General features: G+C 37.2%; 1 protein-coding gene across 3 annotated transcripts in view; it reads right to left on the reverse strand.

Annotated features, from left to right (window-relative positions):
- Positions 1–24,519, reverse strand: part of TENM2 (teneurin transmembrane protein 2) — a 543,159-nt gene that overhangs the window by 295,487 nt on the left and 223,153 nt on the right. The gene's annotated exons all lie outside the window — the stretch shown is intronic.

Genomic DNA, 24,519 nt, shown 5'->3' on the forward strand with positions numbered 1-24,519 from the left:
CTGTAACTAAAGAATCACTTTTTCTGCTCTATTTCTGTCTTCTCTGGGTTCATAACACGAAGATAACGCTTAGTTACTGCAGCATTTCATAGAAGACAACATGGGCTCAAGGAGAGAAAAATTAATAAGAGAACACACCTCACCAACGCGAGAAAGGCATTTTTTTCCACTCTAACGTCTATATAATTTTTGTCAGCGCAGGGTAAGACTTATAAGCAAAGGCATACTTAAAAAGCCAAATAGCATTTTTCTTATCGTAAAGCAAGCCTAGACTGTTTCTCATAGCATTCTGCCTGTATCATTTAAAAGAAAAGTGCACCACATGAATGGTAACCAAATAAGTATCAAATAACCAAAATAAACATTAAACATTTGAAAAAGAAATAATGTGCAACAGGGAGAGGAAACAGCCTACTTTCTGCGAACCTGACTTTACACACAATGTGGCTCCTCTATTCTTAAAATCGGATAATATCAATTACAGTGTAGTGATGTTATAGTCTAAAAGAGGTTAAAYCCCCATCACTCTTATGCATTTATGGCGTATTTATGAAGTTCTCCAAAGCAAACATAGGTGTATAGCTTAAATTTATCCGCACAGCTACTGAATTCTGTGTATTCACGGATGAATTGATTCACGCGACCCTGTCCGGCGAGAGGTCTGGCTGCGAGCTCGCAGCGGCCCCGCAGCCCCTTTCCCCRGCAGCTCTGAAGCCTGCAGACGCGTCAGCAGAGCCCGGCTCAGCGTCCGCGGCTGACGCGAACAGCTGTAACGCTGTCGACAGCACGAACGAAACACCGCGCGCTCCGGCAGCCAGCGTTGCTGTTTAACATTCGACAATACAAACACATAAAATTCGCAAGAGAAAAGACTTCAGCTGTGCTTTATATGTAGCATACTAGTAGTATTTACCCACCTGTACCTGAAATACTAATGAGCTACACAGTTTGATTCATGTTTTGCATAAAACATGGATTTAATGCCAACTCCAGAAAATTATCATAGAGCATGACTGACACAACTCATGGTCTTCCCTAGCCTAGAAGGGGGGGAAAAAAAAAAATCCTGTAATACATCTCCACAAAATAAACACTATCCGCTTCTCCCCCTAGCCCTCTTCCTCCCCGCAGACAGACTCAGCGTGTGGTTCCTGAGGAATTAGTTGTAGAAGAACTCCCCCGCTGACAGCAAAATGCCAAATGCACGTCCTGCACATGTAATGTGCCTGACATTTCCACATCTCACCAGGTTAACGTTTCTGACAAGTGCTTAAAAATATATATCTTTAAAAATGTGTGTTTATTGCTGCCTTCATATCTCCATTTTATAATGCTTCCTCTAAAAAGTTATTATTTGACTTATGAAACCACCTCCACATTGTGTTTTGATTTAAGTGGAAGTAATTGCTTTTTAAGAGATGAAAACCTTTTTGGAATCAACGGCTACATTTCAATTGATGGATGGTATAAAATGTTCAAATATTATTTTCTTCATTCACAACAGAACTGTTGAGAACTGAAAAGAATCATGATGATGGATAGATTTAGCAGGGTCAGCACTGAAAATGTTTTAATGCCCTACATTATTTAAGGTTATTTGCAGTAGGAGAGCTTGGAAAAACCTACTGAAGTTTCAACTGTCAAAACAATTTCTTCCTGGCTTTTTTTTTTTTTTTTTTTTTTTAATGGTCAAGTGAAAATCACGAGTTGGGACCTCTTACGAACCAACTAGCGATCTGGCACAGACGCTGCCTAGTCAACAGGGTTGGTGCATCAGCTGTTGCTGCAGTTCAGTCCTTACAACAATTTTTCTCAGGGAGAGGTGCGCAGTGTTTGCAGAAGTGCAGTACTAAACCAAGATTTGTGGCTATTTTGAAGGACACATTAAGCATTTTACTCACATTTTAGTCAAACAGGCTTAGAAACTTAGATGTCTCCAGTCATCTTTAAAAACAGACATAGATAGTTCAGGGCCTTCAATTCTCAAAAGAAATGCTTAAATAAGTTAACAAAACTGTTCACAATAGATTTCAGGCACACCTTCACAACAGCCTGACTACATTAAGCACAACAGACATTATATTAGTATTTCTCAGAACTTCTAAAATGCTTCTAGACACTAGTTCAGATTCAGTGTCTATTCAGTTATGCTACCTCTTCCCCATGTGAATCATGGAAAGCAATGTGTTCTAACTCACCCAGAGAGATACCCTTTGTTGTACATTAGGTTTCATATAAAATAATCTTAATACACGCACATATGTATATGCACATACGTTTACAAACACAGTTTATATATGCTTTTGAATTCATATTTGAAATATTTTTCCTCATTAAATACACATTTTTCTCCCAATACTAATGGTATTGCCAAAGAAAGTAAAAAGTCACGCTAATTAAACTTTATGATTTTGCAATGGGATTCATAAATTACTATAATATCTTTTAGAAATTGAATTGAATCATTAAATATTCCTCAGTAATATACTGCACTCCATAAAAAGGACCAGGTCAAAAAAAATGGAGGCATTTTAAGCTCAGCCACAGAATTTATGTGTCTTTCAGTAAAGGCATTCTTCCTATCAGTATCGTCAATCTTGTACTTTTAAACTTTGCCAGACCCTGATCATGAGAAAAACAGGTTTCAAGGAAAATTAGAGGCTTTTGAACTTCCTCGATATTCTGTCAGAGGTCATTCCTTTTTCAAAAGGAGATACATACCTCATTGTGCGCAACGGCGAGCATCGCGTTCCCTTGAAGTCCCCACCATCTGACAAACTCACCGCTACTCATTTTTCCTTCTAGCACACAATCTGCTCTCAGTGTTATAAGGAGGATGGCAAACAATGGCATCAAAATATTCTTTTTGTTCAATCTGAAACCACAGTATTTCAAAATGTATTTCTCATGAATAAACACAGGAAACTGAACTTATCGTTCTGTTAGATGCCTTTATGCCTAAGAGCTCTCTCTCTGTGGCATTGGAACGACTGCAGGTACAGGATAAACTTGGGAAAAAGAACTACGACATATTTGGACATGAGATGACGACATCATATAGTTTGCTGCAGTATATTAAAAATAATAGATTATTAATAACATATACACTGCAGAAGATGCTTTTTAACCTGGCTTGATTTGAGCTAAACTCAAACTTTTACCAAAACAAACTGGCATAACTTGCATACTTTGTGCTCCATGCGTGAGGCAGCAGTCCCTCTTCACAAGGAACAACATACACACTTGAGGTCATACCTTATTAAAAAGGTCCAACCAAATTGACAAAGATGTATATTTATTCCCTAAATCTTGCTTCCCTGTGTCTTTCTGCAATTCCCTGTATACTCTTTTGGAAAGACAAAGTCTCCTACAACCCACTGAAATCACAGAACAGCTCATTTTATTATGCCAAACTTTGCAGGCACATATGGAGATGAGGGCTAAATCAGGAGGACACAGTAGCTTCAGATGGGCCTTGTGTTGACGACCCAAGATAGTGTTACATTGAAGGCACGTGGTTGGACAGCTGAGCGCTTTTTCCCTGCTCTCAGGATCAAACATTGGGTATCCTATTCTGAACTGCACACCGTCCAAACTGCTGCCCTAGTTCACAAGTTAAACCTCGTCCATTATTCTGGGCTATGGATATGTGGCTTATGCCTTCATTCTGGACACATGGTTTTTTCTTTTTTTTGACATGGAAAAATTTTGTATTTATCTGTTTTAGAAGTTTTCCAGAAGTTGTACTTTCTAACTTTCTAGCTTTAATAATTGACCAATTCCAGGCGCTCTGTCACATCAGGGACTGTGAATGCCCCTGACACCAAGACAAGGCTGATTAAATTGACTTGTCTAAATGCTTGGTTCTCTCTTGTAAATCTGTTCATATGCGAGAGACAATGTGACGATGTAACCAACTCTCAAGATAACAAAATGAGCAAATATTAATTGACTTATACATACTGAAGATGTCCATAAAATACCATTATGTCAAATCTGTACTCTATACTTGCAGCACATGAAAAGCCAAATTATTTTTAGTCTCTTTTCTGATAAAGTTTGACTTCATTAGTCTCCTACCATGCTTAATAAGTTATGTTGTTTTGTTTTAAAAAATTGAGTTTCATCATTCCTAATGGCCACTATCTAGTTTCAGGTCAGGTAGCAGACATGACACTCGCATTACACATACTTGTGTACAGATATCAGTTTTGCCTCATTTTGCACAGTCCAGTTCTACTGAATGCAGCATGATACCTGGTAGTACAGTGTTACTACAGGTATGACAGCCACAGAAGAGTGATTTTGCCCATCACCGTTTTTGTCTCCACAAAGAGGTTCATGGTCACAGAGAGCAGTCTCAGGGGCTAAACAAATGGATTCCTCCCCTCTCCCCCTTCCCAGTTTTTTTTTTTTTTTTTTTTTTTTTGAATTAAGGCACATGTTTCTGATGTTCAGATGTAACTATAGCTTTTTGTGATTTGTAAGTTTTATCTTTGGGTCCTTTACATTACCATCTCAGTGTGAATAATATGCTTCCTTAGCATGTAATCCCATTTTATTAAAACATTATTGTAAATGGTACACTGTATTGCTAACTGCACATTAAACTTGCTTCATTTGTTGCAAAGTTCTTAAAGCTTAAACAATTTCTTAAAATCCAGCTAACAGATTGAGGTGTGATTGTGTGACAGACTGAAACCTCCATAAATGGGAGAGCATAACAGAATTCCTCTGGAAGTCTACTACCACTTAAAAAACCCCTATAAGATGCAGGAGAATACAACTGTGGGGGAGAGGGAGGAAAAGAAGAAAAGGGAACTAGTGAATTCAATCAAAGAAAGATGTACAACGAGTAAGATTACCATACCTGTTGAAAAGGGAGCTCAAAAGCACAGTGAAGAGAAAGCCATGACTATTTATTTATTTGTCTGTGTTACCTGAGGGCAATAAAGAGCATCAAAGTGCTTGATTTAGGGATCAGCGCAAAAGCCAGCAGCCTCCCTGTCTGCGAAGTTCTGCCTTGCAGCAGAAGCAGCAGGCCCGTCTGCGGTGCCGCTGCGCGCATCTATCAGCCTTCACCCACGTGCTGCACGGAAGGAGACAAAAAGAAGGGGGCAACTGACTGCAACATTACATTTGCCAGTGGCCAGGGACTGCTGAAGCTGGAGGAGGGGAAACGCCTTGTTTGGGGGATGCATCGCCAACGCCTGGGCCGGGTCAGCGCTGAACATTTGAGCTTCGCACCCTGGAACCGCAGAGAGCAGCGGAGCACAGCAGCGGAACGACTGGCCCGTCACAAGGCAGGGAACTGTTAATTTTCTAGACTAAACAACACAGAAGCTTCTTACATGTTTTCTTTTAATCATCTCTTTTCCCTATTTTAATTACTTAGTAACATCCAGATAACCAATTAGTACAGAATTAGCATCAGTAGAAATTCAGATGCTAATCTGTAAATGGGCTGTTGACTGTTTCCTGCTTTATATTAAAGCAGCTATTTAAAGAAAGCTATAGGCTCTCATATTTCCTATCTAGTGCCAAAAATTGCTAAGATGCATCTGAAGTACCATTAGTCAGGCACAGAAATACTAGTTTCAACAAAAAGAATAGCTGATACATTAAAAATATAGATTACAACGGTTCTAAACCATCTAATTAAAAAGCAGAGCAAGAGAGACAGCCGAATGCCCACAGTCGATCAATTAAAAGCTAGGCATTCCCCCAAAGCTCCCAGTAGCCAAGACTACTTGATCTCTAGGATACTTGAAAATGAATGCAAACAGTAGCTACTACTCTTAATAGGTGGAGCAAAGTACAAAAATGTCAGTTAAGGTCCACAAAATAAAAATGTCTTTTGATCTTTTTGAGAAAGGAAAGCAAAGGGGGAAAAATAGTCAATATACTTAAAAACAATTCTTTTTTGTTTTGTACCCCAGAACTCATTGAATTTTAAAAGAATAAGTGCCATTTTAAGGAGGCTGGCTTCTAAAAAGTACACTCAAAATTTCTCTGTGCTTTTTAAGAGCAGAAATCCGTCACAGGTGGATCTTCAACTACTTCCATGAAATGACTCAATGTTAAATGCTATGCACAGACATAAACATCTAACTGTATGAAAGTCAAAACTTCTGCAAAATTCATCTAAGAAACAGCTGGTGAGGGAGATAAGCTAGATAAACATTTTCTGTTTCAGATACCTAATATTTTTTCAGATGACATGTCAAAAGCCTTGATTCATCAAGGTACTTCAGTACACACATATATAAAGTGTTATCGCACTATTTATGAAGTAAGCACTGCCCAAAATTTCTTCCGGAATCACAAAACAAATCGGAAAGAGCTTTCTAACACCAAAAACCCCCACCTATTACTTAAATAATGTCTTTAACAGACTCGATCCTTTCTTTTTTCACATACATAAGACTATTGTATTCTTTATCTAAACTCCACCAACATGATCTTGCTCTAATTTAACCCTATTATTCTTTTGTCTTAAAACAGCCATTTCCCAACGTAAGATGCCACCTTCTCTTCTTCCCTCTTTGAGGTTCATTGCAAAGAACTGTCTTTGCTCTTAATGAGACTGACCCACAGGCTTTCTCCTGCATATTGTGTTCAGTTAGTAGGAAGATCTTCTAACACTACAAAAAAGCTGCTATTATTTTTCCAGGTAGCTTAATGTTCTTCTCAATTGCTGTTGTATCTGTTACATTTGATAAAATGTCCCACATCCAACATATTCTACTTCTGCATATTAATCCCTCCCACGAACTCAGTTTTATCTATGTCCCATCAGTATGCTTATACACTAACTAATGCATCAAAACTACTATTTGGGTTCAGTGAACAATTATACTTTCAAATATTTGCTATAGCTGATTACCATTAAATCAACAAATAGTATTATCTGAAGGAAGCAGGTTAATTTGATTGCTTACTTTTGCTGGGTTTAGCTACTAATCAATGAGGAACAAAACTATGTATATTAACTGTTTTGTTTTGTTTTTTTTAATAAAAATCCAGAGTATGTATAAAAATAATATAAAAGTACAGAATGGTTGTATGGTAACTGTGGTCTCTACTCATCATGAAAGAACATTTGGAAAATATCCAGTGTTTTCACATACCCCATACAGGTGCTAGAGGTTAACAGCTCTGGTTTTGCTCATAAAGCAGGACTGAGGAGCCCAGTTGGCATCCTGATTTTCTTTCTAAATAAATCTCATGGCTCTGTAAGCAAAATATAAGACAGGCACAGAAGCTCACACAGTTGGCTCCGGTAGCTTTATATATAAATATACGTAATAGTAGTTTTGCTTTAGACTACGGTGAACTTGAGTCCAACAATTTATGTCCAGTTTAATCATGCTGAATACCAGTTAGCTCAAACACCATCGGGAAATGTCACATAGGTATTATTACTTCAGGTTTCACTCATGCCCCTTCCCCATCAGGTATCATTTGATATCTCCCAAATGTACTGGCCCACTGCAACCTAACTACAACTGCACTCATCCTGAGCAACTGTTTTTTCTTCTTTGTAACGTATGCCTATGACAGGATTTACTTAAACAGTTTCCCTCCTCCTATTCTATTCCCTAAAACAAAACAAAAACAAAAACTTTCTTCTCAAAAGGCTCAACATCATTTTTCAAATATCCCCTTTTACCAGCTTCCCTTGTTTCAGGAGGGCTTGTGAAGCTTCAGTGAGCTGTTTGTATTTGCCCAAGAAATAAGGGTCAGGGCTAGCAGCTGAAGAATCCCTAATGCAGGCTGAAAACACACATCATCCACCAATCAAGAACCCTCGCAACCTCACTGCACAGGACTGCGGGAGCCATAGAGTAACCATAGCTACTCATTTTCAATGAAAATGAAAAGAAATAGCAATGAATAACGATGAAACCATAAAAGAAAATATGAAGAGCCATACCAATTCCTGAGAACCTCTGGGAGAAAACCTAGTTAATGTAAGGTTGAAGAACATTTGCAAAACAAAGAGCTTTCTGGTTTGCATTTCCCATGGACATATTTATTTTTTCAGTAACATATTCCAAAAAATATACATTGCCACTCATTTCAATACTCATGGACAGAACACACAAACAAAGAAGAATTTACCAGCTATATATTGCTGCCTGATAAATAACAAGAAATATGCATTTTTTTTCATAATCTTGTTACATTCAGTTATGTAAAGTAACATCTCTAGTTGAGAACTGAAAATGAACAGAACAAGGAAAACAGTTCATTATAGGAGAGAAGTATTGTGAAACCTAGCATAGCATTAGATTCTCCATTGCGAATTTACACAAACACTCAGAGACTAAAAGTTTCCGTTCTGGGGCTGGTGGTCCGCCAGGTTAGTGAAGCAATTGCTACTGCTGACCTGCCCGCGCACCTTGCAGAGCTACTGAATAACGCAGTGCAAAAAAAGCTCAGCCACTGCTCGCCAGTGCAGCAGAGGGGGCACCCGAGGTTTTACATCTTGTTAATTACTTACAGGGTAATCTCTATTATTTTAATTATTTACCTATGGAACCGACACCGTATTAYAAGGAAATGAAAACTCTGTTAGCAACAGCAATACCGCACCACAACCAGCCTGCCTTTAGAGTGCAGGACTCTAGGAAAAAGCAACCGACTAACTTGTATGAGGATGCCAGATTATAATACTTAACTTCAATAAAAAAGTAAAAATACCACTGTATCACACACAACATAGAACCCTGTGATCGGATCACATTTTTAAGGATTGTTTGTAAGATCAGTCATGGGAGATACTAGAAAACTGGGATAGAGCTGCCATTTGTTTCAGAACGGTGGGTGCAAACTCCTTTTCAAGGCATGCCACTGGAATATCCCTCAGCAAAACTCGCACCAAGGCCTGATCTGGATTCTCAATGGATCTGAAGCCCCCAAAATGACATCAAAAGGCTCAGCAGAATACGTGCCTAACCTTCGGCCAAGAATATTATGATTTCAGGATATAGATTTCCAGGGCTCACACAAATTAATTGCATTCCTTCTATGCCACTGAGATGTATGTAGAGATATTTATACAGACTCACGGGCTAGTTAAGGTGGGAAGGGACCTCTCAAGGTCATTCGGTCCAACCCACCAGTCCCGAGAGCCAACCTCAAAGTTAGATTAGATTAGATTCATATGGCTATGAACAAATAATGATGATTCCTATATATATTGAATCTACTTATTTGTTTAAAAACCTGAAAAGCTGGAAAAATAACCATGAAAGATTCTCACTTGTATTCATCCTTGTTAGAAATATGCACGTTTTGTAACTTTARATATCTACTTTTGGTGCCTCAGTGAGGATCAGAAATGGAAAGAGATGAGTTTAGAGCCCTGACCTTCGCTACTGACTACATAAGGGGTCTAAATTTTGTTGGCACAAGCATATCAGATCCTCTTATACATACAGACTTAATCAATAAGCAGTCTTCTACTCTATATATACTGTTTAGACAAATCATGTGACACGCTTTCATGAATAATGAAGATTATTTCTATCATTTCAAAATTTATTAACTATAACCTGTATGAAACAGCAGCAAGACACCGCTCATGCGACGCCCGCGTCAGAGCTCAGGCATTAGAATAAATGCTTGTTTGTCAGATCTGGCACATTCAGGACTCGTTTGTAAATCAGGAAGACTGTTTCAAAGCTCCCCCGTTCAGCGATGAAATCCCATTTTCCTGGTAACCCCAAGCATGTCATCTATCTCTGCCAGAGCAAAGTCCTCAAAGAGCAATAAAGCAAAGTGTCACCACTTTTCATCAACAAGAAATCTCCTAGTGTTCCTGACTCTCCCAATCAAAGCATGATATGGCTGGAACAAAAACCATGTACATAAAAATAGCAAAATAAAAGAACTATAAACATGTATAAAAGAACAACTCTTATGTGTCTAATAATATTTTGTTTGCATTCTTTTTTTTATTGGTATCTAAAAGCAAATCTTGCATTTTTCCAAGAAGATGAATAATGAATAATAAGTTAAATTTACAACAAATGCTGAAATTTTCTTGAGGTCAGATTTTTTTTATTTAGAAAGGAAACAATAAAAAAGCTATTTATCACATCACTTGACTGAAATATATGCCACTTTCAACAGCACAGATCAGCAGGTGCACTGCTGCATGAAGTACTCCCTCCCGCTATTACTTGCAAGGTAAAATTTATAATACATCTAGTTGAAAATTATAAGTGAGATTGAATAATCTTGTCAAGCTATCGAACTCTAGGGCTGCAGATGTTTAGGTACAGTCAAACTTACTAGAAAGATATAAAAGTTGTGTTTATATAGAACATATCAATCTGTCAAAAGTCAACTGCTGCAACATCCTAGAAATATTTTAAATGGCTACATCCTAGACAAAATTTATTCAGAACACTGTCTAGAATATGTAAAAGCTCAAAATATGATACTCAGTGTCATGAGCATACTTGAATGTATGTATTTCAATGGTATACAGGAAATCCCAGGTGGGAGCAAATCAAGAATTTGAAGAAGTAGAAACTAATGTCTGAGCTGAACTGTCCCTAAAACCAAGATTTTGGATTAAATCTCTAAACTTAAATATCAATATTATCACATTATACATACACACAAAGTCTCCTTTTCTAGAATTTCAGTAGCATTTATTTCAGGTGTATATAAGTGAAGCAAAGCAAAAAAAAAGAATAAAAAAGTCTAAAATAAATGGGAAAAAAATTGTCAAGGAAAACCACACCCTGACCCAACTGCAGAAACAAAACTCCTTGCTATAATATAAGCTCTGGCAGATAGTTAACACTCATGGGAACCAAATATCATATGCTTCAGAGGCTTCTGGAACTCAAAAAAACCTACATATAAAACTATATTAGGCAGCATTACATAGAAAGGGTAGATGCTGTCCTCAAATGCATCCAGGAGAATCTTGCTCATTTATGTGCTTTGCTTCTACACTGAACTAAAAGAACCATGTATATATTTTCAGCTAAAAAATAAAAGTGCTGCTTGAAGCAATGTATAGACTGCTTTCTATCAACACAGTTTTGTTAGCTATTGATTATTTTTCACCTCTAGTCTAGTAATTGTTGAGTTCCTTAATTGGCTGATTGAATCCAATACAGAGCGTACACTGGACTTCTTTTAAGTAAATACTTCAGTTTATTAAGACATTATGTTGTAACAGCTGCTTGAGTATGTTTAATGCTTAGTCTACACGTCTACCTTCAATGTTGCGCATATTTAGTATAGATTAATTATACACTATACCTCTTAACATGGTCACATAGGAATCAAAACGTATGTTGCAGTCCAGATTTATAGTCCTTTGTCTTCACTTGAACGTGCATTATGGAATAATGGACACCTGCTCACACGAGCACTTGTGCAACCCTTCACAGCACAGTCCAGACTTAGCCCTGACAATGGCAACATACTGTGGGGCCAACAGATCTTGAGGGGTACGTCAGCAATTCATAAAGTGCACTTGCATCTCCATTATGTAAGTATAAATTCACTAGGAGCATAACTTGTTCATTTTTCTTTACTGAAATTTATTTTTCATGAAAAGGGGCTCGCACTGTTTTTGGATACCAAGTTGATGTAGGTTATCAGCTGGCAAAACACTGAAAAACTGTCCATGTATATTAGGTATTCTACTTAAGACAGCGTGGCATGAGCCCAACAGATTGCAGTTTGATGGATTTTATTCCTCACCTTCAGAAACAGTACCAGAAAGAGATATTTTACCTACCGATAAGAACCTTTATAGAAAGTTTCCTCCTGTTCCTGAAGTACTGCTGCCCATAAAATAAAAAGACTAAGAGCACTCACTGTTATCTAGCACATGTAACTGGAGTCTACAGTTAACCATCTCAAATGACATGAAGTCTGAATGAAGTACTGAAATAAAATTAGTCATTTTTCAAATCTAATGAATCGATATCCACATGTAATGATGTTAAAAGCCCAACAAACGTCCTTGCTCTGAATGGTTTCCTTCAATGATACTCAGTCTTAGTATGCCAAATTGAGATCGTCATAAACCTCCAACAAAGAATTTCTCAAAAAGCACAAGGTATTTTAACACTACATTGCTATAATACTCTTCAAGAGATGTATCACGAGTGCGAAGATTCTGAAAAAGTATCTTTCTCCACGATTATTACCCATTTGGGGAGCATACTCAGCTTATCTCATTGCTTCTTCTTTAGGTTCTCAGTAGCAGGACTCTTCTGCATCTGTTACAATATAGTAAATGTATATACACACATATGTATATGTGTATATAGCCTACCTCTATGGGATAACATTACTAGGAATATTTTTCCCCCAGTTTCTTGACATGTAACTGTCTTCTACTCTATCCATCTGAACATCATCATCAAACTCATCTTTCTTGTTATAACTGCTGTTCATTCCCTTGATGATCTAAAACTAGAAGGCAAATCAGATATTGTAACTAAGCTTTTTCAGAGTGTATTACTACTTATTGGACTACAGCATGTGTCACCAAACCCGAACAGAAGCAGACTGCCACAAAATGCACAAAAGTAAGTGTCTCTTCTTTTTAGAGCTTCTATTCTAAATGATTTTATTGGTATTTAAAGATGATCATGGGTAACAGAATGAATTATACATACTAGTCTTGTGCACATATGCATTTGTAGAATCAGCATCCAAAAATATGAAACTCAGATAGCTGTAGATCAGCTAGGCAAAATTTCATTATCTGTTACAAATATAGAACTTTCAGAGAGATCAAACATGGTGAAGTCAATGGAGCTGCTCTCAATTTGTAACAGTGTCCTAAGAATAGCAGTTGTTTTTATATTGATATCCTGATAAGAAAATATTAGGAGGAAAACTTTATCCTTGTATCCCAAAGTTAATAAACAAGCAACAGCTTAAAAATAATATATCTTTGCTGCCTCTTTAATCTTATTGTCAGATGCAACATGCTTAAAAGGTGATTCATCTGTAATTAGATAGGTTCGAATCATTGCTTTAGCAAAATATTAGAAACTAACCATGCAGTGAACTACAGTCGTGTTTGCCGACATCAGTGTTTGCTTGTAACAATCACTGCCCAGAGAACGGTAGAAATGATAGAGCTGAGCTTTGCTAAGAGAACGCGTGGCTGCAAGACGACAAAGAGGAATTTAAAAATGCAAGATGAAATAAAATAAAATAAAAATCCACCCTGAATCTTACCAACTTGAGCTTTCCAAGATGCAGATTGTGAAATCAAATCCTTTTTTTAGCCAATATCCCTCAATTTAATTAACCTACCACGTCACAGACAGTAATGGTTGCTGCATATGAGGTACAGGGAGAAAAACAAACATACTGTTACAGACTGGCACTTTGAACTTTGGACTAAAGAGAAAAAGGTGACAGTGATTATGTTCAAAAGTTCACATCATTCTGTGAACTCAAATATAATTAAAAACTGTATTTTTTCTATGAATATAGGGAAATTAGAGAAGAATGAAACTCATCCCATATATATCTAGAAAACAAAGCTTATCCTATATTACATGTTACAACCCTCTCTCAAACTAAAATACGCAGTCATCTGTCACTCTTCTATTAAGAGATTCCACTAATTTCAAGAGCAGTACCTGCACTTACCACTTTAAGCAAGGATAAGAGAATTGTTCTAGCCAGTAGTTCTCACAGCACAGACTAGTACACAGCTCAGACTGGTCTTTCTCAAAATAAAGGTCTGAAAATTATTTTATGTTATGCTGTCACTACAATTTGTCTTTCCTGTGAATGTAAAAAAGGATCAGAAGGAGTTGCACCACACTGCAACAGTTCATCAATGAATATTAAGATAAGAACATTATGTTGTTGAAGTGCTATACATTACAGTAAGCAAGACAAAAAGATCTATACGTGATACATTGGAAAATGAAGAGATCAAGAAGTTACTATGAAAAGATTCATTTTATTATATACAAATTATTATTCACCAATGAATTTTGCATTTCAGTAAGCTTTGTCTCTTATCATTATATGACCTATAATCTTTCAGCTGCACAAAACATTCACTGGCTATGGCCCTTTAGCTTAATAATGGGTGTATATTTACGTAGCCTAAGAACGGAAAGGTTTCAAGAAATCATTTTGTCTATTAAACAGTAAGAAACCAGATATTACTAGGCCTGTTAGAGGCCTCTTGACTGTGCCTGAAATCTTCTCAAATACCTCTTTCAATTATTGTGTAGTAGCTAGCTGTGAAACGCTGTTCTGCATTCAATTCCCATCTCCTAAAAATACTAGGTGAAGGACTGGCCGTGCTGAAGTCAACAGGAATTGTGCCACTGAATTCAGGGACACAGAGATATGTCTCATTCCACTGTGAGTATTTTCACAATGTGGGGAAAAATAGAATGCAAAGATATATTTTAGTATATGCAATCATACATGTTACGCATAACTACAGCTACACGTCACCTCCTTGACACTCTTTAACTACAAATACACATACACACCCCTGTAATGTGCACATAAAGAATTTTTTTCACCTCGAAATTAAAGAAATGCAATTAGGAGGTCCAATAGAGAAAATGTGAAATTACAACACAAGCATACAATGGTAAAAGTTATAAAAGAAAAGTTATCCAAACTCAACTCCTTTCTCATACTTTGCCAATGCAAAGTTTAAAAGAAATTTGTGTGGATACCTGTAGGGTTCCAAATTTCCTACTTTCATGCATTAGGAACCTTGTAGAAAACATACATATATATTTTAAAGCAGATCTCATCAGCTAATTAAAGTCTAGTCCACCACCAGCTTTTAGGAAACACCTGTAATTAAACAGTAAGAGAAAGCTAGGTATTTCAATCAATTCTAAAATTTCCAAATTATTTTTTTACAAATCAAGTATATTTTAAAAGATCAGGGAATTTTTTTAAAATTTTCTCTGAAATGAAGCATACTTCAGGTTTGCCTCAGTTGAGCTCCAATGGGTCAAATGGTGAAATTAAAGGGATTGGTTCCTAGAGACAGGAAAAGGCTTCCTACACAACCAAACCAAACAAAATCAGGTACATATGCTTGAGAAGAAATCTGAGGATTTATGAAAAAACTGCTTTTAGTCTATCTAGCTTCATTTTCAAAAATGTAAGTATGTTGACAGTAATACTAGAATACTTGCAGGAAAGGGCGTTTGTAGGAATCAAATCGAGTTTGTGAACAAGTATCTACAGGCCTAATGTTCTAGCCCGAACCACACAAGCTGAACTATTCATCTTATTTCAAGAGTCAGGTTTAAACATATTTCTAGTCTGCTTCTGTTAATGCAAAGAGACTTAAACTTAGGCAGGATAAATTTATTGTAGATGCAGAAAAAACAGAAAGAGAGCAGGTCACTATGTCAAGAGAAGCAACACAGTGGTCTGCGCTGGATTGCTCTCTTGAGGGATGCCTGATACACTGCATAGGGCACTGCTGAAAGTAACACCAGCTTAATGATGACAGTTTCACAGGAGTCCTTATAACTCAAGAAAACAGCTAACCTCCAAGGATTTAAACGTAGGAAAACAAATGGAACAATATCTTTCAGACCTATAGATTATATATAAATAATAACTTTCCATAGACTCCTGTGCTTGCATTCCTCCTCAGCAAGGAAGCTCAATAACTCCTCATGTCAACAGGGCTTGGAGAGAACGACCGTTATCTTTATTTAGTTTATTTATTTTTGGCAGTTTTACTGGAAGCCGTTCCACTCACTCTATTTATTAAAAACATAAATAAAATAAAAACACAACATAGCTTTCCAGATTTTGAACACATTCTACATTCTAGTGGTCTACATAGCCAAAGGCTGTTATCTTAACGTTACGTAAACATTTATAAATGAATGTCTCTGACTCCAACTAACACTAATCTCAACCGACTAACTCATTGCAAATGAGAAGTCAAGTCTTTGCAATATACTCTAAGGTAAAGAGAAGAGATGTATTCAGAAATGACAAACTCTAAAGACCTACAACATAATAGAAAATGAAAGATAAGAGACAACCCTTCAAAGGGGCCCTGGAAAAGTCAGAGTGCCTAATTCCATCCAATTCTTTCGAAAAACCCATATTTAACAGGAGACCCACTCCAGGAACTCTTTCCTTAATGAGTCATACAATGGATTTCCATTAGACAACTTACCTAAGAAAGGGCTACTCACTTCAGTGCTACAAATGCAGGTTGTGGTTTTGAAAAAAGAATGAGCACTGAAGTAAGTATTTGTATAGTGAGAACCAGGAAGCTGAAGGAAATGGAACTTCTAAATGCTAATTTGCTTGTCACATAAGATAACTCTCAGAAGCATGACCTTCTGGTCAAGGAACCACATTTAGAATCGCATTTAAATTGATTAATAGCAGACTAAGGAATTCAGCTAAGTAAGACATATTTACCTTCTGCCTTCACAAAACCCTCCTCCACCTACGTAACAGCCACACGTGAGACCACAGCCATATCTGCATGATATGGCAAGCGTGCCAGGTCCAGACTGGAAGCATTATTGTCATGTCAGCAGAGTTTTGCACCTGAGCTCATTAGTCTTGCTGACAAGCAGGGCTAATTAGTCAGAGCGATAACAAGGCTATACTACTTTCAAGACCTAAGTTAGTACTGCATATACATGGATGCTAACCAGGCCACAGCTAACACTAAGGATTTTGCACTACATTCTCCACTGTGTAGGTGGAAATGCCCCTCCTCAATGCGCCGATGATGTGAAATTCAATATACTGAAAAGAGAGGTGTATATGGAGCAGTCAATACACACCCCAAAATGAAAACAAGCTACATTCACCACAGTTCTACTAAGTTCAGCATCATCATCATAAGAGATGCACTGTTTATACCACAGCACATAACCACAGAGGAAAGGAATCACGCACGCTTACGATGATGTGGTTAATTTGTTTTCATCACTCATTGCCTTTCTATTAGTAGCTATGAAAAATGTGATCTCCATTTAATACTACAACAGTTGGCATGACAATACTTTTGAGTGACAACAGATTCAAACTTTTCTACAAATTACATTTTGAGAACTTTTGGACACATGTGCGTGTTGTGGGAAATCCTGGGGTAACCTTGGGATCTACAGAGGAAGAGCCGTTCTTCTGGCAGCAGCTCAGACTTGGTCTCAACTGTCGGGTGAATCTAGCAAAACATACTAGAATCTGAAACTTGAGGTGATTTTATCACTTAATAAAAGACACGGACACCATTGTGCAAAGACATTTCTTAAAAATAGTACAGTGAAAGAAATGCAGCAAACTGTTTTGGATTGTTCCCTCCCCTGACCTGCTCCAACACACACGCATCAAACTCATACTGTAAAGGACACTGAAAAATATGTTCTAACTTACTGAAGTCTATATTCATGTAATGTATACTAACTACAAATGCTTCTTATTATTCTGTTTTGTGTAGTAATTATTAACATTCCATAAGCTTGTCTAACATTAAGCAGATGCATTTCATTTAAAACATATCAATAATTTTGAAGTAGCAAACAATTTCAAATCACTCGTTCTCATAAATTATATAATTACTCGATCCCACACTGAAAGATAAAACCATTTAAAAAATAGATTTTTCCATATTAATTTGACAAGGAAAACAGAAGTAAAAGCATTCTATAAATATGATGCCTCCATCTTTTTAATGTAAATTCTCTAGGAAAACAGTTTAAAATTTGCTTAGATGCCTCAGCACCTCAAATTCAGTCCACCTATACTTTTACAATAAAGCTAAAATCATGGAGGAATAATCTTATCTGGAAAGCCTGAGCTATAGTAATGTCTCTACTCCAACAATCAGGGAAAACCGATCATGGAACTGGTGTAATGCTTTATCAGTCAAAATACGTCTTCCCTTTCCACCTGATCACTCTGCACAGCTAAACCCTTTTACAGGCCTGGCGAACGGTAAAACTTCCTAATTAAGGCACAAAGGTAAAATCTCCCCAGTCAAACCAACTATAACCAAAGTGCTTCTGCTCGGGAATGATTTCACTTAAAAACCTTAAAGGTGAAGAACAGCAACTGTTTTTATATAACATTTCTTAATTTATAGATAGCTGCTCAGTTGCTTAGATTTTACCCTTCTTTTCAATTTGAAAATAACTTTGCATGGAACTCTACATATATTTTGTATATACTTGTACTCACATTTAAGATATTTCTTGTCCTTTTCCATTAAGTAATATTCAGCTTTGAGACAACTTGATTTCTTCCAGCACCGTATGTTTAGAAGTGCACTGTCTTAAAAGGCACAGTAAAGAAAAGCAAATACCATTTCAACTTTTTGTAATAACAACATTCCCAGTGCTTTTGTATTACTCCTGCTTTATTAACCTGCAGTACTAGGCACTCTTTGACAACTGTGCCTGCATGAAATGACATACGGTTTCCTGGCACTGCAAACTTAACTGACTTTGAGCCACCTTAACAGGAGTGCCAATAACGTGCAGCACAAAAGTCACTTAAAAAAAGAAGAAAGCAATACATGCTGGTGCTAAGAATTTTTCTTAAATTCCCCTAAATCCAGCTGAAACCCATTGTCCTACGGTAAGTCTCATTTCTACTCTGCCTCGTTTGCAGAATTTGTATTCTTTAGTCTTTCCTAGGCGTAGCAGTACTGCGCAGTCACGGCAGTTTGGAAAGAAGGGCTGAAGAATTCGCTTGCTTGATAGGTAACAGATGGAGAGTTCTGGTATCCAAAGAGAAAGAGGCCACCTGAATTTTTTGCACTAGTAGGTCATATCAGTTTTCCAAGAGGCACTATTTCCCACTTTCAAATGATATTTAGAATAAAATAAAAGCCATGCTTTATTTAAAAAAGATTATGTAAATAAGCTTCACTAAGTCCTTTTGGGGCCTCCTGGGACCAGCACCGCATTCAGTATTTTCGTTAATTGGAAGCAGGTAGTTCAAGCTGTACGGGATTAGAGGCACAGTATTTTCCTACACCAGATTTTGACTGAGAAAACAAAGCTTTCATTCTCAATAGAAAGTGAACAGAATACAAACAGTATGGCCAGATTCTGAATATAGACCAAAAATACCTCTTGTCCACTGTCTCTGAAGCATGTTCACTCTAAGGAATCATTTATATTAAATCTAAACAATTATTCTGGAATCAAATATTAACTCCTAATGATCCTCTTCAGGGCAAGCAATTCTGAAGAAACACGAAAATGTATTGCCAGATATATCAATGAGTGATAGCAGGAAGAGAAATAATGCAAAGTTGGTTGAAAATATTCAACTCGTTCCAGCAAGAAGATAGCTATTAAGAAGCGTGCTGTGAAAGTCTCAGCTTTTCACCACACCACTGCTTATTATCCCAAGCAGAATTTATTCTTCAGATATAGAAGTCCCATCTGCTATCTGCATTTCTAGCAAAATATTTGGCCTTCCACTGACAACTTCTGAATGCAGTTATGCATTGTAAATGCAAAATCTTTAACATAGGGAATAAACTGTAAAATAATAAACTGTTCAGAAATGACATATTTGAAAATAATTTACTGCCAAAAACAATATTGCACAATTTACTCTTTCTCCATATTAAATGCAATGTAATAATATATATAATATATAAAATAGAGTATATTGCACTAGAGAATAGAGGAAACTTGCCAAAGATGTAGATCCAGTTTAGAGTAAAGCATGCTGTATTTCCAGTTCTCAATCCAATAACAGAAAACAATCTTGAAACAAAGCTCGCAGAATTTACAAAAATAGCACCTGTCAGCACGGAAACGCTCCCTTCCCTTTCACCCCAGCAGTGGGTATAATTAAACCTAAACTAGGCAGCTAAAATACACCAATATAAAAATTTCAGTTCTTCTTTTCTCCCTCTTTATTCACAAGATACAAATAAATAAATATGGGATCACACATATACTTCAGGCTGTCTTTCAAAGAGGCTTGATAATTCATAAATTCAATGTTTGTACAAGTCAGGTCAAGTCAAAAGGTATTTAATATAACTATTTACGTAAATCTGTTTATCACTGCTTAAGAACATGGGGTGACTTCAGATGCTCACTGTTTAATGTATGCAGTATACATTTAGTGCAACTCACATGAAATCTCATTCTGATTTTTAATTACTATGCACTCAGCAGAGAGAAAAATCCACTAAGTCCAATCACATTGTTCTATTTTTTTCTTTTATCAGAACAATTAATGTTAATCAGACATTACTTCACAGACAGGCTATTGCTTTTCCCCACATTCATTACTAAAACAGTAAATTGAATGAAGCTGAATAAAAGTATTAAAATAACTACAAGTACAGAGGTTTACCCTTAAACATATTTCTATCAAGACTTCCATAGACAGCATTCATTAGGAACTAGTGTAGTCAATGCATGCTTCAGGACTCTCCACAAAAAAGAAACAGAAACATCTTTAAAAAAAATTTGTTCATGGTATAGATAYGTCTATATCTAATTTTCTGTTTAAACTGTATATAGTTTCATTTACATAACTTTTTAATACATTCCATCAAAACTAGGAAAAGCAGGACAATGGTTTCATGCCACTGAACAGAGCTGGAGGGCAGGAGGGGGAAACACTGAATTCATTTTTCCATTACTCTTTTAAAGTTTTAGACCTAAGAGACAGACTAAATTAATGCCACCGTAGACTCTATCGTGTTGCTTCAGCTACTAAAGAATAAGATAGCATAAGGTCGTCTTTAAGCTTCCCAAGCTGTGGCTTTAATTTCTATTTCAAAATCTTAAAATTATATACCCACCCAGCCATAGGGAGACTTGGACGCGAAGCTTTTTAGATTTCTTGAAATCTACTTTCTTATACTGATAACAGCATAGGGACATATGAGCTGGCACAGTAAGCACAGGTCTAACAGCCTAATTGCTTGGACTTTGTACGGTGGATTGTTATGTTCATTAATACATACAGTAAAGTGCTAAACGGGAATTACCACTTCAAAGACTTCTCAGTGTTGACGGAGAAAGAAAAGGTGGACCACACTGCGGTAACCGGGGCAGAGACTGCTACGGAGGGACACCGGGAAGAAATCTTCAAACCGGAAGGATACCAAGGTCTACCAAAGGGAGAAAAACTTGCCACAACACAAAACCCCAAGACTTGTGTCCTTGAACAGCGCAGGGACACCGGATTATTACAACTGCGCTTGCAGCCCTGCTTGGGAGGGAAGAAAGCCTCACGTAGCTGGACAGGATCAAGACCTACTCTTACTCAGAGGTATAAAAGTGAACTACAAAATTCCTTGCGTGCACGTAGATTTTTTTGGTGTACAGTATTAAACTGGTCTTTGAGATAAACCTCATCACTTTTGTTTTGCACTTGCAGCAGTAACATTGTACAGTGTAGTTCCTTAAATACTTTTTTTCCATGCAAACAAATCTGATATGATCCCATGTGACATTTGAACCTGGTCTGTCTTGATAGCCCCAGATTCCTGTACATGATGAAAACTAAGCCTGCTTAGAAGACTAAGACTATCACTGGGGAAAGATTTTTGTCTTGGAAAAAATAAAGACCAAATGAGAACTTCTGAAGGATAATCAGGTATTTTGAGAGAATCAATATGCATTTAATATTTTTGATTGAATAATGAATATAAGATAAAAAGGAAGGAATCAACATAGCTAAATTTTAAAAAGCTGTTTTTAATAGTTTAATATTCCTTTCAGTTTCTAGGAGTTTCATTATCATTTTCCCTAAACTTATGTCCACATTTAATCACCCAAAATGCACCTCTAACGCACAGCAGATGTGTCATTAACTATTTCTGAAAAAAAGTGAAATAAAATCACCCAGCATGAGAATACTATGGAATAAGTCAACACTAGCAGATGGTGTTTATTTTGTCACTGCTTGTGTTAAAAATTACCACCTATTTCATCAAATCAGTTTCTTTAAGGTGGAGGCCTCATGCAAAAAGTGAAAAAATATTTTTTATAAGCTGTCACAGAGCTCCTTAAAATATAAGCACTTGCCTTCATGGTTTCCAGTTTTCTAGGACACGGTGCAATACACAGGAGATCGGTGTGTATAAATCTGACATGATAGAGTATTTTGCTAGCAGCTCAGCCTTTCAACATACAATCTGTTTTGTTTCTCAAACAAATTTCACAAATTTGTTAGTTCAAATACTGGTGTTTTCAAGACATGAATTCTGTAACAAGTATTAAGTTGCCCCCAGGAGGGGGGCCTGGTGGAACTGTCAGTTGGCTTTCTTCTAGGACCCAATATGCAAGAGAGCTTTTCCCCCCCAGAATTTCTTACACTCTCGTTATTTTATTTTTCACGCACTTTCGGCTATGCAGTTTACATGCTCTAGTGGATTATTTCTTAACAAAACAGCATGTTGCAAGAAGAATAATTGTTAAACCTGGAGCTGGCTACTAAAGAAATCAATGCGAAAATCCCAAGATACAAACAATTTTTGCGTATCTGTTTTGTAAAAGAATTTCCATTAAAATGCAAAAACACTCCCCCAGCCCCCAAATGCCCATACAATCCTCAACTAAGGTAAATTCACACTGAAAACAGCACAGTGAACTGAATTCATCGCTACTGTGATTTAAACAGAATTATTATAAGGTAAAGTTCCATCCACAGTATCCATCCACAGTATTTAAATATATTTTTCAATAAAGTAAAGAACATATTTATATCTGAAGATTACCAGACATCAGTCTACTATTCTCACTGATGATTTTAAATTTCATGCCATGCAGAGATCATACACCTAAATCAAATCTCCATACAACCAGTCACATTTTGCTTCTAAACGTCATAAGCACAGCGGGATAAAATCCAAACCCTTTTCTTCCCTCAGAAAAGGCAAATTCCCTATTTTATTCGACTGCAGTTCAATAGATAATGTCCCCAAATTAGTTTAAGAATTTACCTGCACGTCACAGATTACTACAGAGCTTCGAGGCATCTGTATGCTTGCTGTAACAACACACCAAACGCACAGCTTATTGACTACAGGCAATCGAGGCTCCCGGTGGTATTGACAGGGCTACACACAAACTCGGAGCCCACGGGCTCCACGCCACCAGCCAGATTTGCATGTTCACAGTACGCTTAAAAACATACGTCAACACAGACAGCAAAGATGCTTCAGCCGCATTTCAGTGGCTCCAGCGTGAACCAAGACACAGAAGACCRTACGGAACGGGCTGCCCGGACGGGCTGCAGCGCTCGTGCACTGCAATGCTGCCTGCAGCGGGCAGCCAGCGAGTCCGTCCTCTCCCCGTGCCCACAAAGCCTCCTCCTGCTGCAGTCAACGCTCAGGCTGCACCGCGCACGCGAAGCAAGGAACCGAGCGTTTCGTTTTAGCCGTGTTATTCAGTGAAAAACACAGGCCTCTGTTACACTGCCCTATTCAAATCGCAAAGTCTTTTTCTGATCCTGGAAAAAATGCATTCAAGTATTATTACTGCAGCTGTAATACGGCCAAAACAACGTAACCCATGCATTTTGCCTGTGCCAAAATCACTGTCAGAACACCAGTGCATCGGGAATGCTTCCGCTATGCAGAGGTGTATACCAGATCATTTCCACTCTTTACACAATTTTCATTCTTATTCCCAACCACACATATGCCATCTGGGGCAGATTCTGGTGTTATACATCAGTGTAACAGAAATCTAACTGCTATAAAAAATGCTCAGACTCTCATTCTTCCAAGAAGCTTGAACAGAAAAAACATAAAAGACATAACATAAAGAACATAAAGAACATAAAAAAGGTCCTTTTCTCCAGTTTTAAAACATACTAAGCATTTTTGGGTTACACTGACTATGAAGAGGGTCAAAGATGTTCAGTAACTTTCCAGAAGTTATCATTTGATGTAAGACACTGTCCCAGCACTTGCTCAGTCACTGTCTGAGATTCAAAGCATAATGCCATTCACAAGGCTTCACCAACAATCAAGCACTTATGGAAGGAAGCGCATCAGAAAAATCGAACTGCGGCTGAAAAGAAAACCTTGATTCATGTTTCATTTAAATATCAAGTATGCAGAATATTATTTCTGGTCAGGGCCCTAATTTAGCAGGGCATTTACTGAAGTGCTGAAATGAGAGGCCCAAATCGAAAGGTATCCTTCGTGTGTGTTCTAGGTGATGGCTTCAGTGAAAGGAAGGAAGAACGAAATATCGGGTTATAGCCTTCATCTCATTAACTAGTCAAATATAAGGCAAAAACTGCAGCCTTGAGGACAAAAGACCTTACAGGAAAAGGCTCCAGGGAAATTAATGAAGTTGTACTATAGTTAGTATAACTGGACATATCCAATGAATGAAAACATCAGAAGGAGGATGTTGCTGAATCATTGCTTTTGTAGTTAAAATTTTTTACGATGTCTTTGGACTTATATTACTATAGCTGATTAAATTTTCTTTTAATGAAAGAAGAATATCACAACCCTTTTTTAAACACCATTATCTTCCCATGGGA

The sequence above is a fragment of the Apteryx rowi genome, unplaced genomic scaffold (assembly GCF_003343035.1).
Source record: "Apteryx rowi isolate R43461 unplaced genomic scaffold, aptRow1 scaffold_18, whole genome shotgun sequence".
NCBI lineage: Eukaryota > Metazoa > Chordata > Aves > Apterygiformes > Apterygidae > Apteryx > Apteryx rowi.